We start from the raw sequence: 15,007 nt of genomic DNA, 5'->3' as shown, positions 1-15,007 counted from the left end.
ACCCATAGGTGGCGCAACGGAAGACGAGCTCAGAGAAGCCTACCCCATTTGGGAAGAAGAAGTCCACGTGTCTCTGTTTACATGTTAGCCTGCGTCCCACACATTGAACCATGGCAACTAACAGAACTAAATAAAGTGACACCCAGCGTGTCAAAATGCTGATGTAATCGTTTCTTAGCGCAGCGGTTCCCCGGTCTTGTTTCCGAACTGTGTTGCTGATTCCACAGCTTGAATCTGCTTGAGGCTACATGTAGCTAGAAGCTACACGGACCTAGCTCCCCCCAGCTTCCACACACAGTCAGCAGGGACTCCCGACACTAACTACTACTATCCAGTGTTTGCTTCTAACCTGACGGTATTATAGAAACAGTGTCATGATAGAAGTGTAATTAAAGTCGTGACGGCGGGTTCTTGCACTGTTACCACCGCAGTTAGCATGGTGGCTAGCCTAGCCCGCTAGCCTAGCCTGCTAGCGCCGTTTTGAAAGCTCGTTATAACCGTCTGTGACCGTGCACACATGCCCTCAGTGCTCTAACGAGCCACCGTCAGCCGGACAACTCCGCTAGCTTAACACACACGTCACATTAATCGTAGAATCATAAGTTGTGTTTGGGTTTGATGCTACATGGAAGTAAACAGGAAGTAAACAGGAAGTTTGAGGTCCGGAAATACGGAAATGACGTCATACGGAAATGATGTCGTTCGCGGACCAATCACAGCCAAGAGCGGTCCGTCGGGTCTCCAACATGAAGACGGATAGTTAGAAAAATCAGACGTGTACGAAAAGCTGTACGAAGCATTCGGAGAGGGCGTTTCACGACGGATAGGGCGGTCTTATCTGTCCGTAATAGAAGAAACGGAGAGGCATAAATTGGCCTTTATTCTGGAGGGCGGCCTCACCACAGCACCGATTCAAAATGTGGCATTTCTTTTCTGGTTCTACCTGAACGCAGGAGGTGGCCAAGAGGAAACTCTGAGAATGAAGTGCGTGTTTGCCAAGTGCAGTAATAAATATATATAATTCAGTGTATAATGTATCATTCATAAATGTGGCACTAAATTGGGGAAAAGTAGATTAAACAGTTTTATATCAGAGCTAGATGTGATTTTAATATTTTATCCATATGAAAATCTCTTTTCCCATCTAGCGATATAAACTAGATGAAGAGAAATACACGTACAAATGAATTTATCTCAATGAAGTAAAGAATTAAATTATATATAAAAATATGATTTAAGCCAGAGAAGGAAAGAACAATTATTTGTCTTGAGTGTTCGTTTTTGAAGTTGGTTCTATGTGAACACATTTCTGTCTGCGTTATAATTTCTTTGTTCACGCACTTTACAACATTTTATATTTCTAATAGACTCAAATTAACACCTCTGCAATGTTTCTCCCTTGTGCTGTTTCTCTGTTTTTCCATTGTAACATGATTAAGCCCTCACATTATTTCATGTTATAATTAATCCAATCTGAACCGAGCTGTAAGTAATAAGGTCCCCTGAGGTTATATCACGATGTTTGGACGACGTTTGGAAAGTTCACAACGAGGCGGCAAATGAAGATTTCAACCTATTTGTCGCAAAGTGCTTCACAGAGATAAGTGGCCGCGGCGGAAAGAAAAGTGTTTTTTTACAAAAGAGAGGAACAAAAAGAGACGAGGAGGATATTTAAAAAAACCCTCAGCACATGTTGCCAGAGCCGGAGTGTGTGTGTGCGTGTGTGTGTGTGCGTGTGAGTGGGCTGAGGCTTGAGTCTGTGCACACACACACACACACACTCTCACCTGTGAAAGGATATGAGTGGCGCCCAAGGCAACACCAGAACAGTCTGCAGGAGAAGCGAGTGGATTGAGGATGCATGGAGGTGCAAATGGAGAGTGAGGCGCAGTCGGAGTTAATGTAGCCTGCAGACTCGCAGAATACTTAATTAGCGACACAAAAAAACAGACGAGTCCATTAATGCCAAGTTGATCCTCGTCTCCTCCAGGAAACATCTCCTGACAAGTCCAATGGAAATCTACTTGTACACATCCTTTGGCTTTTGTCTGTATTTGTATATAACGTTTTTGTATCAATAGGAAAGATATACCCTGGACAAAAATTGTAAAACGTATATATTCCTATAACATATGTTTAAGTAGTAAGGTACCCATGATCCCCGGCTTCCTGAACCAGAAGTAGAGGAATATACTTATAATTCTTCATATTTGACAAAGTTTCCTCCCTGAATATTGGAGATAAACTCTGGTTTTTAATGACGTCTAATTCTGTTTCACCTGATTTGCAGTTCAACGTTGCTCTTGAAGACGCTCGGCTGTAATTACACCGGTGACAGGAGCAGGCGTTCAGGGTGAAGAGGAACTATTTTCAGGTGGTAAGGTTGCGTAAGGTTGCTCTCGCTGACAGGAGGTGGGCTCCTGCTCGAGGTGTCGGAGCAGTGAAGGCACTGGTTCCAGGTTTCTCCGGCTTTGTGATGGAAAGTTTTATTCATGATTCTGAAAATAGTAGCTTGTCAGTGTTGAATCGTTCCTTTTTTTTTTCCTGCACCGAACCCGAAGCTGCACTTTCAAACATCATGTGTTCATCCTGCTGTACATAAACAGAGCTGCGGTGTTTGCTAACACAGGCATGTTGCCCTACATTCACAGCGGATTCACTTAGCTCCAACATAACTGCAGTGTGAAGAGTGTGAGAGTTTTTAGTTTTTTTGGTTCCTGCTGAAAAATAGATAAGACACAAATACAGGATGTTCCCGAGCAGCTAATTCAGCTCAGGAGCTCCTTCGTGAACCTCGTGACGGGCTTTGGGATCATTAAGTGTCATTTATCTTGAAGGAATGTACAGGTAATTGCAAAGAAATGATGCATTTACTCTCTGTGCTTGCAGAATTTTACCTCATTCCTGCCTGATACGGGAGATCACAGAGGAAAATCACTCCGAACAACAGCCTCATCAGGTGCATTACATTCTCTTTTTGTCCCTCAGGGCCGAAAAAACAAGGGATGACGGGAGATTGCATGACGGAGGATGATAGAGGATGATGGAGGTGATGAAGGAGTGGCCGGGGGTCTGGTTGGAGAGCGGCGGGATCGGCTACTTCTTCAACCTGCTCCGTGCGCCTGGGAAAATAAAGAGGAACATTATTCTGTAGTGGCCATTTTCACGCACCGTCGAGGCTGAATAAACCACACCATGAAATTTGATTCTGCTTCCTGATGCTTAATAAAGTCAGAGCCCACCCCCCCACTTACTTCCCAGTTGCTGGTTGACCGGCTGCACAACACAATGGATCCACTTCGAACACCTTTCAACCGCTGTTTCCAAAAAACACTTGATTTTCCTCTTGTCGACAAAGAGTGAGATTTCATACGAGTGCTTTTTTTGATTGGACCGCGGTTGGGTTTTTGGAAACACTGGAACAACAGTGAAATATTCAAATGCACACACTTGATCTTAACCTGTGTTTACAAGTGAAGTGAAAACGTCTGTCTGATTAATTTGTTATTATTTCCCAAAGGGTTTGAAGTTGACATTCACAACTGAAAATGTTCAAATGTTCAAACTTCAAACTTCAAATGTTATTTTCTCCATCAAGGTAGTTGTGTTCTGCTCTGGGTAGATTCATGATTTTATTTCAACATACTTCAACGCTTTGTGAAGTGTTCACTAATTTCCACGATAATAATGCATAAACCTTGATAAAAAAATAAAAGCATATTAAGAGGCCTGATATCTGTGAGCTTGTGCAATCTGCCGCAGCTTGATTGAATTCAAGCTTCTCGTTTTCTCGTGGCTTTTTGTTTTGTTTGTCCGTCTGAAAGTCGGATTACTCAAAAACCGCCGAACTGCTTTCCATCCCATTTGGTGGAGAAGTCGGCCGTGACCTATTGAAGATCCCATTAAATTGTGAGTGGATCCAGATAAACAGGGTGAATCCAGGACTTTTTCTTTTTCACTTCATTTATTATAGGGAGATAGGGCGTTAGCCTTGGTGGAGGTACGTGCTCTCAAGCAACCTGGTTTAGTTCAGTATGAATTATTTATTTTGAAAAACGATTCCAACTTTAATCAAGCGATAAACGTGACGACAAATAGGACGATTCACACGTGGTTGCAAATGCAGAATGGAATCAAACCAAGCTTTTTCTTTTAATTCCTGTTCCACATTTTAAAAAACTCTCAATTGGACCTAACTCTGTATCAAAGCCCTGCACACTTAAACCCCTCAAACCCCCCCCAACACCCATTAACATCTGCCCTTTGTCTGCAGCGGGATTGGATACGTCCATCATTCACTACCCAGGTCAGATGACTCTGCAGTTGACACAGGTTTTAATCGGCTCGGGGATAATGGCAACGAGAAGCACAGATTTTGTTGAAGTTCCCTACAGTAAAGGAGAAAATCACATTTTATATCAAACCGAAATATCTGCATAGCCTCGAGTTATGGAGTGAAAGAGGTTTGAGGTGTTTTCTTGTTGTCGTTCTATCTCAGGTGGATGTTCTAGGACGAGCTGATGCCGGTGTTTGCGTGATGTCACCACGACCGAGAGGTAAATTGCTCCTGTGTAACGGTCGCAGGAAAGAACCTAATGAAGTGTGAGCTTCTTTATTCACACACACACACACACACAGACGCACACAAACACACACACGGTGCTCGGAGAAACTAGAGTGAGTGGAAACACTGGAGTGGCTGAAATGAAGAACACGTCGGGTGAAGACTGGAGAAATCAAGAGGGTGATACCAAACAAGCAAAAGTAAAAGACCCTAATGTGAATCAGCGATTGGGGGGGGGGGGGTTGATCAATAACAGTGACTCACACACGAGCGACTCACACATTTCACAAACAATTTCCTGCCTGAGTTTTGTTTTGGCGTCTGAACACCAGCAGGATAAAGTTTACTTCAAAGAGCGAGGCGGGGGGGCGTCTCCACACTTAGACCTGCCAGAGGAAATCATCATGTTTCTTTAAAAATCGTTTAATTCTTTATGAGAGGTAGATTTTGCCCCTGACTGCTTCACTGCTTTCCACTTCTCTGGGATTTGGTTGTTTTTTGTGTTTTCTCTGCTCAGAACCAGCGAAAGTTGTTTATTTCCTTCTTTTGGGACTTAACATGTTTTTGCTTATTATTTATTTGCTCCAACTTTTGGAATCAATCCTGTTGCTCAAACATCAGATCTGACACCAACATTTGACACGTCGTCGGCGTCTTCTCGTCAACACCAGTGCAGCCGAGCGTGACCTGCAACCTTTTATTATTTATTTATTTATTTACAACGCAGGCTGTCTACATCTTTATTATGCCGTGCGGCGGTTTTAACATTTGCATAAGTGACTCCGTGAACGGATACGTGTCCGTGATCCATCCTGGTTAAGTAGCGTAATGAGACAGGCAGAAAGCAGACGTGGAAAACAGCATTAAATGAAAAACACTCGGGGAGAAGGAATGCGCGGCACTGTACATAACGTGAACGAGCTTAATGAGGCCAACGTGCCATTTCACACATGCTTGCTGAGACTCACAGAGGAAAACACACGGGGCTCGCCGTGTCACTTTCATAAATCACATTCCTCCAGGTCTGGATTTAAGAGTTGAGCAGATTCTAAAATCCATTTTGATTTTCACGGCGGCACGAGGTAATAAATCATTAAGGACGCTCCCTGATGCATCCGTTTAAAGAGACGTGGGCGGCGGCTTGTAAATCTCCCGTGAGTTCGCCGCCCTCGTTCTCAGGTGGAACAAATAAAAACGAAACAAAAAAACAAATCCACTGCAAGTTCTCACCGGAGCTGCTGCGGTTAAACTCGGCGCGTCTTGATTAGATGAGGAACAGTCGTGTTGTCGTGGTAATGGAAACATGCGTTTGATTCTGGAGGTGAACTTTTGAAAAAGAGTGTAAGGCTGATTTCTGTTTCTTGTGAGCAGAAAGAAAGTTGAAGGCCAGTGTGAATAAGAATACTGTAGAAATAGATGCACTATGATGAAAGGAGCCTTGAGTGCATTTATACCAAAGACCGTATATATATATATATATATAGGGCTGGGCAAGTTAACTTGTTTCAATCGAGTTAACTCAAGTGATGAGTTAACTCGATTAATTATTTTAATCTCGCATTACCTCAGGTTTGATTATTTATTGTTTTATTGTGAAAGTCAGGCTTTTATTTTGTGAAAGTCTGTTGCTGACTGCTGCAGAACAGGAAAAAAGAAAATAATTGGCGGATAAACAATCGAGTTAACTCATCACTTGAGTTAACTCGATTAAAACGAGTTAACTTGCCCAGCCCTAATAAATATAGATGTGTCTCCACTTTCTCCCACTCAGCCAAAGTTTTGAAATCCTGCCTTTACACACACTGTTTTTATAAGTTGTTTTTAAAATAAGTAATAAAACATCAGATGAACTAAAAAAAATCATTTGATACGTTTGATTTGGTCTATGTCCCACCTGCTAACAAGGATGAGGTGGGATTTATTTCTATACCTATACTGCAGCCAGCCACTAGGGGGAGAATCGAGACACTTTGGCTTCACTTTTCGAGATCTATCATGTCATCCATCTTTATATAAAGTCCCTTTCGGTCCTTTCTTGGTGTTTGAATGTTCGTCCCTTGTCTCTTTGGGTTTTCTCGACTTCCAGTAAGTTGCAACTTTGGAACACTACCTTTCGTAACTTAAAGTCAGCTCTGCCTTAAACACCCAATTCTCCCACTTCTCTTCAAAGCATCACTTATTCACCATTAAAGCCGGACGTCCAATCAGACCACACTTCCTGGAAACGAGACGCACACATCCACACTGTGTGCGTCTCTGTCTGTGATGCAACACACTCCGGACACACGGCCCGTTAACGTCCAGCTGTAAAGTTTAACGGCTCTTCCGTAACGACCCTCTGCTTTATGGTATTTATATCTATTTATTCTATCTTGTCACAGTCGTAGCGCAGCAGAGACTCACTTTCCAATTTGTCTGTGAAGTTTATAATCTAAATGTTTTTCTATTACATCAATTTTTGCGGCATAACAGGATCAAATTAATCCGCTTTCTTCTTCTTCTTCTTTTTATTTAACCACAAATTGCCGCTGCCACATCAACTCCAGCCGTAAAATGTGATGATACCCCCCCCCCCGTCCTGACCTCATCTCTTTGGTTTACAACTGGGCGTGATTGGACTTTAAAGCACTTGTCTTGAAAGAGCAGTCATTATGTGCACTTAGCAAACTTTTACATCTAAACTCCAAAACGTTTTTGTTATTTTTTATGATCTCAACGCTGATCTGCTGTCGGGGGGTGTGGGCTGAGTTCAGCTCTTCAGTCTGTTGATGCTGCTGCTAAAGACCAACTCCCATCGCTACAGCACAACGTGTCCAGAGTCCCAGAAGATTAATACTTTGTCTTTGTCTTGTATGTCAAGTTACAGGGTGTTTCTGTCTTTACTTAATATAAAAATGTGTTTCTGTAATCCAGCAATAATGTAAACTGCTGTCCATCACTTCCCTGACAAACCCAATGAGCATTACTTATATTCTGAAGGAGCACATTGGAGTTCTCCTCCCGTTTTTCAGTCAAAGCTACGAACATTCATCATGTCTTTTTTTGTTGATGTGACGGGAGAAATGCAACCATCACCACCGTGTGTCTCATGTTTAACTTGCAAACAACAGATCTAACAGGATATGAGAAGATAAAGGTACAAGATGTACAGATGAAAGATAAAAGGTGCATTTGCAGTAAATGTTATAAACTAAGTCTTTGTATATGTGTCCATGTTTTCCTTTAACTGTTTGTAACGATGGATGACATGACCGCTTCTCAAAGGTGAAACCCTAACCCTAATACTTTAACACTTAATATGAAAATGTGTTTCTGTAATCCAGCAATAATGTAAACTGCTGTCCATCACTTCCTTGACAGACCCAATGAGCATTACTTATATTCTGAAGGAGCACATTGGAGTTCTCGTCCCGTTTTTCAGTCAAAGCTACGAACATCCATCATGTCTTTTTTTGTTGATGTGACGGGAGAAATGCAACCATCCCCAACGTGTCACCTGTTGAACTTGCACAACAACAAATCACAATGAGAGAAGATAGAAATACAAGATGCACAGATGAAAGATAAAAGGTGCATTTGCAGAAAAATGTGATAAACTAAGTCTTTGTATATGTGTCCACGTTTTTCTTTAACCCAATGCCACTGTTTGCAACGATGGATGACTTGACAGCTTCTCAAAGGTGAAGCCAAATCATCCTGATTGCCCCCTGGTGGCTTGCTGAAGTATAGGTCCCCGGCCTCTCCAGGTTAAGAGCATGTTAAAGACATTTTTTATCGAAGATGGTTTTAGGTATAGTTATTATCATACTCATGTATGTTCAAGTGGTAAATTTACTGACATCCTTAAGTAGTATTTTGATGCCATATAAACAGGATGACAGCTGATACTGACTTGTGATTGGCTGAGAGTGTGTATCGATGCCACGGCTCCACACCGTGACCAAGACTTTCTAGACTCTGGCTCCAACTGACGTCAAGATGGCGGCAACCAGATCTGGGATATTAACTTTTTTTGTTTTCTGGTACATTTTGTAGTAAAGTGAGGTAAAGCACCATATGGTCCAGGCAAAGTAAAATAGAAGTAATTGTAAAATAATTTTTTTCAGCATAGATCATTTCTATGAGGTGTCCAGAACAACATACTAAAAGTCCTAAGAAATCCTAGTTGAGGAAATATGTTTAATTCTCATCAATGTGTGCCAATAAGGCCAGGCAACAATACACCCCAAAAGGGCTAGAACAGGAAAAACGATAACAATGAAAGTTACCATGAAACGTAACATTTTTTGTATTACAAGTTTCTTTGAAAATTAATTTTAATATGCAAGTGAGCTATACACTCATCGAATATGCCCAAAATACACCCAGCTCATGTGCTTGTCAAATTAATTTCAAAAGAAACTTGTAATACAAAAAAAGTTACTTTTCATAAATCCTTTTACTATGTAAAGTTTTATTGTGGTAGGAGTAAAGGAAAAAATTAAGCCTATTTGGGTGTATTTGGGGCATAGTCGATTAGTGTATAGCTCATTTGCATATTCAAATTCATTTTCAAAGAAACTTGTAATACAAAAAATTTTACGTTTCATGGTTACTTTCATTGTGTAAACTTTTATTTTGATAGGAGTAAACGAAAAAAATAGCCCTTTTGGGGTGTATTGTTGCCGGGCCTTATTGGCACATTGATGAGAATTAAACATATTTCCTCAACTAGGATTTCTTAGGACTTTTAGTATGCTGTTCTGGACACCTCATAGAAATGATCTATGCTGAAAAAAATTATTTTACAATTAGTCGGTCGGAAAACGCTACTTTGCCTGGACTACATAAAAAATATAAGTATATTCAAATCCTACTGTGTCATAACTCAAATGGTAACTATGACCTTTTCTTTTCGTGTTTTTTTACGCCAAATTTGCTTAGTGAAAGTTCATCTGCATTGCAGTGAAGTCAGCGGGGGGGTGTTCAGAGAGTTGGTTTTTGCTAAACATCTCTCAACCTGTCTGATCTCAGTGAGTCAGACTCCTAAAGACACGCAGAGATGCACGTCTTCACCTGCGGCACACGTCTCGTGATCCCGCGGTGGGAACAGAGAGAACACGGTGCCTGCAAACCTTAATTATTCACAGCGGGGAGCCTGTTGTCTGGCACCGAGGAGAGAGACACAAGAACTAATCAGAAGGTGACAGTCTCCACAGGACCTGCGGGAGCCCGTATCCTGGAATTTGATTTCTCCTTCAGGCCCTTTCCGTGGAAAGTGTAACCTTCTGGGAAAGGTTTAATGGGGTTTTTGCTTTTGGGAGAAATTCATCATAGAAACATGACATTTAATGCACCTTTTATACTTGTTAATAAAAGGCCCTGACAAACAAAGCAGTTTACCTCTCGCCGCGCGCTCACAGCAGAAGCGATGATCAAACAAAACAGCGAAATAACACAACACGACTCAAACAGAAACTAGAACCTCGGAAACTGCTTCACAGTCTGTGCAGCTATTTAGTCGTCGGTACAATGTCAGCGTTATTCCCATTATACGGGTGAAGCATACATAATAATACCATTATACAGATGTAAAGCTCAGCTGCAGCTTCTCTGTTACAGGTCTGTGTACCTGAGTGCAGATTTGAATGTAGTAAATTATGTATAAAGTATATGCGTAGTATAAGTATATTATGTTTCAGTGTTTTCACCTATTTGCATTCAAATCTTGCAGCTTCTGGAAAAAGGACATTTAAAGGTTTCTAACACTGAATCACAGCTGAACACAGAACAAGCTTTTATTTGAAATACAAGATTAAACAGTTTATTACATTTCACCGAAGCTGCGACGAGTTGAAATCCGTGGCCTTGTAACAGGATCTGTGTTCGGAGGGAAAAACCTTCTCTTTGTCGAGTTAAATCCTCGTAAGTAAAACCTTCTCCGTTAAAGCAGTTGTGATGTTGGTAAAACTTTATGGCCCAATCAGCCGCGGCAACAGCTCTGAGTGAAACAGATACTCGTGTTATCTCCGAGCTGATGGTGTGGGAGAAATCAAACAGAGGAAATTGGAAACAAGTGGGAAACACTTCACGGGATCGTATTCTGACATGAAAATAGGCTGCTCGCTCGTCCTGGTTACTTCTTACGCCATTAAGAAGGAATTCACTGACGAGTTAATCAAAGTCTATTTACCAGCTGCAACATGAGCCTGTCGCAGCGGGTGGATGGAAGAAAAAGGAAAAACGTGATCGGTATTCCCGACGAGAAAGTGAAGGACAATTGCACTAATAACATGTCTGGTGCTTTCTCCCCCGGTGGATGCTGGAGTTTAAACGGCCTTGTTCTCTCTGTGAGTTATAATTAAGCAATCGATGCTGATGCTTTGACTCATATCATCAGCCTCAGTGTGACACTACATCGGGGTTTACACTTGGTCAAATGGTCAATTAGGGAGAAACAGTAGAGCAGATACATAGAGACAGAGACATATTCCAATCCAATACTGTATCATGCAGTGTTTACCAGAGACGGAGACGGACATTTCCTCCATGATCACCGACAGTTTCCCCTCGCTTGGACCTCGCTGCATCCAAATGTCTCCAAACTATCAAGGTCAGGATTAATATCATTAAGAGGTTTCTTCATGTCTTTAGATCCGAGCTTCATTCTAATCCTAACTGTTAGTTATCACCTTGGCAACAGCAGCACCCGCTGGGGTCCAAAAGAACCAAGTGTATAATCGACAATAGTCACAATTAATTACATTGATTAGAATAAATGTGTCAACCTATTAATATATCATTTAAACACCATTACACCATTACTCAAAAGCAGTGAATATGGATGAAATCAATGATTAGACTCTAAAACAACAACAATACATATGTGCTGGTGATTAGAATCTCATTAATAATAATAATTATAAGAATGACAGCAATAAAAGGGAAATTACAAGGCTCTCTCCAAAATGTGGAGCTCCACCATGCGCCTGACGAACCCGTTGACAAACCCGACAGCGAGTAGTTTGCTTCCATCACAGGATGTCGACTGTCTGAAGCTGTAACGTGTGAAATGACTCGTCCCGAAGACACGTCTCCGTCTCGCTGCTCTCGAAGAAATGCAAGAAATCGAACTAAGTTCCGGAAAACTACATAATTCAATTTTGACACTTCCCAGCACAAGCTCAGCCTGGTTAAATAACAACATCTACCTCAAATTCCCTTCTACATAATCTGTGACTGTGTCTCAACTTTCTTTGACCTTGTTTCTTTTTACTTCTCCTTCTCTGTCTCTCACCGTTTTTCCCGTTCTGAGCCTGTTTGACTCGGCTGAACACGACTCGAGGCAACGAGGGGAAAAAAAGAGAAAAACACAAATCAGCCTTGTCAAAGCATTTTTCTAACTTTCAATTTCCTCCCTGTTGTTGCAGGTTGTACATCATCTATTTCCAGCCATCCAGTGTTATGTTGCTTTTCCCCAAAAAACTACAAACAACCCTCCTTTGCCAAGAAGCAATACTGAGCTATCAGCGGTGACTTGTGGTAACTCAAGCCCCAAAAGTCAAAGTGCGCAATGATTAACAATAACGAGGCCAATTCATAAGAATGGGGGGAAATGGTTGTCTTTATTTTTCTTTCTCAGAGGAAATCAAATCCAAAGTCTAACAATCTTTTCCATTTTACAAATCACTGATCTATAAAATAACTCAAACTACACTTTGCATTTTCACACGTTGACATTTGAAAAGATCACCAAAAGTTAACAAATGCCAAGTCTGTACAAAAAAGACATTGTGTAACCACAGGTGTGGATAAATTTGGTTCTTAACTTCAGATATAAAAATCTGAAGATCACAAAAGTCTGGGGAATATGAATCTCTGAACCAAAATGTGTGGTGAACCATCTTTCTGTCATTAGATAAATGCATGTGTTATTAGATGAATAGACTATGATCATCAAGGTCAATACAGTACATCCTCTGGACACTATGAATATCTGATGTATCTGACATTGGCATCCTGAATTCATATTGATTTTATCTTTCTATAAAGCAATACATTGCTGTGTATCCTGTCCTCATTCACTTGTATGGCTGAAGATGAGAGGATGTCCCTTCGGTCGTAAACTGCAGAGCAAATAAAAAGATTGACCTGATGAATTCACTTAAAGGAAAATGAAGAGATCACCTAAGTCATTACAGGTCAATCCCACTTCGATCCATAGCTGCTGTGATATTTGCCACTAGAGGAAAATGCAGGTGATCGCTTTATTTATTAAGAAGCATCAGCTGGGAATCATTTAATACCAGTTCACCTCTGGTGTATGTGGAGACATTTCACCAGAGAAATCAAAACCATGACCCAGTGCTGCTGCGGGAGAAGTCGATGGATCTGCACAATCCACGGGATTCATGACCTGAGCACCACGAGTGTCTGTGAGAGGAGTTTCCACCTTCTGGGTATTATGAATATGTTTGAGATAATTAAGTGTGACAGTTGTTTAACTTGAAGAACTGACCGACCAGACAAAGTGTCCCTGAAGTCAAGAGTCTGGCTGAATATGAATTGTCTGTTTCAAAAGAAATCCATGAAAACACGTCACATGTAAAATGCTCAAACAAATAACCAAGATTTAGAGAAGTTATATTTTCTGCTATTGAGGTATTTCTGGAACTCGTATCCTTTTCACCTCTACCACTTTTTGTGTAGTTTGCTTGTTGGTCCTTGTTGTTTGACCTCAATGTAATAAACCTTCTGATGCTCTCTGCTGTTGATGACCTCTGGGTTCCCTGGTACCCTAACCCGGATCTAGACCCTAATCCGGATCTAGACCCTAACCCTAACCCGGATCTAGACCCTTGAACATAACGTCTCTGCCTGATTGCCGTCGTATCCTGGAGGACTCCTCCAACTCTTCCTTCACAGACCATTATCGGCTGATAATCAAATTTCACACATTAATCGGTATCGGTGAGATCTTATTTTAGTTTGTAATATTCCTTATACTCCTCGGGTGTGGACTCCTTCCTCTTCCTGTCTGTCTACGGCTTTAATTCAGAGCAGAATTTCTCCTCCTAGCTGTTATACAAGCGACAGTCCACCTCTATGCTTTCCTCCTACACATATAGATTGGGCGCCTAACTTAATTCCCCCGGCTGGAAGTCCCAGCTCCGGCAAAAGGTAGAAGACGAGATGGCATCATGATACTCTGATGACTGCGGTAATGAAACACTGCTCCCCGGAGAGGTTCCCTAGATTTCAAATTGTCTCCATTAAGGTTTCCAATTCCCGCTGATTCTCCAAAGCACATCCTGCCGTTCACACCTAGACGATGTGCTCTCAGCGTCTGAGGGGACGGCGACTGGGAGAGAATGTAGTCAACTCATAGGAAACATACCTGGATGTCATTTAACTAGAAGAGCTTTCTCATAAACACACGGTTTCTCACATAATCTCTCGGCAAAATGCAGAGTATGTTTCCTCAAGGCCAAACCAAATGTGTTGAATGATTTCTCTCTGAAAGATATATTTATTTTTTTTCTGCTGTATTGCTTCTGTCTTTGAGCTGGAGTGTTGTTGTTGTTATTGAAACGGGTTAGCGATGATGACTCCTCCAACTTTGATCATTCACGACCTTCACAACTGAACTTCCACAGAGTAAACACAACAGTGTTGAACCATGTTGGATAGATTTAGCTTCTTAGATTTATGAATCTGAAAAAGGATTGTGTGCTCGAACATGCAAGAGACATTTTCCCAAACACTTATGGACTTTTTCAGAACACCCTGATGTGACCCTGGACCTCCTGATTCACTGATTTTATCTCAACAAGCATCTTGCAACCCCTAGAAATGTTCTCCTGACCCCCAGGTTGAGAATTAATGTTCTAAAAAAGTCAAATGTGTCACTTATGTGAAATAGAAGGGATGAAGTATGAGGTGGAAAAAGTATTAACACCTGACACCCAACAAATTAGTCCTGAAATCGACTCGTGTTCACTTCCACATTTGTTCTGATGTCAGTGTTTCTGCCACACGGCCGCAATTGGCTGGAAATCATAGTTTGTTAATAAAAGTAGGTTATTGCCCGGCTCCATACGGCCGTTACTTTTAACAGCATTGCATTAGTTTCACAAAATAAACCCTAACTTCTGATTGGAAATAAAAAATGTGTGCTCTTCAGGCTCATCCACGGTTCTTCATCTGGGTTTACATGCTGCTGCATGTCCAATCAGCCGCACATCAAAGAGCATCATGTCAGGTTTTCATATTGAATTTCATATATATACATATTATCCAACACACACACAATATCGGAGGGTTTTGGGATCACATTGCATTTCACCCCCTGGATATTTTACCATGAAGAACATCTCGCTCTCTTCCAGAGATGTGTTTGCAGTTTGTATCTTTAAGCAAAGTACAACACAAGATGCTGGACAAGTTTTATAAAGTTCCCTTGCG

This window comes from Limanda limanda, chromosome 1 (assembly GCF_963576545.1).
Source record: "Limanda limanda chromosome 1, fLimLim1.1, whole genome shotgun sequence".
Classification (NCBI taxonomy): domain Eukaryota; kingdom Metazoa; phylum Chordata; class Actinopteri; order Pleuronectiformes; family Pleuronectidae; genus Limanda; species Limanda limanda.
This window is presented reverse-complemented; position numbering follows the sequence as displayed.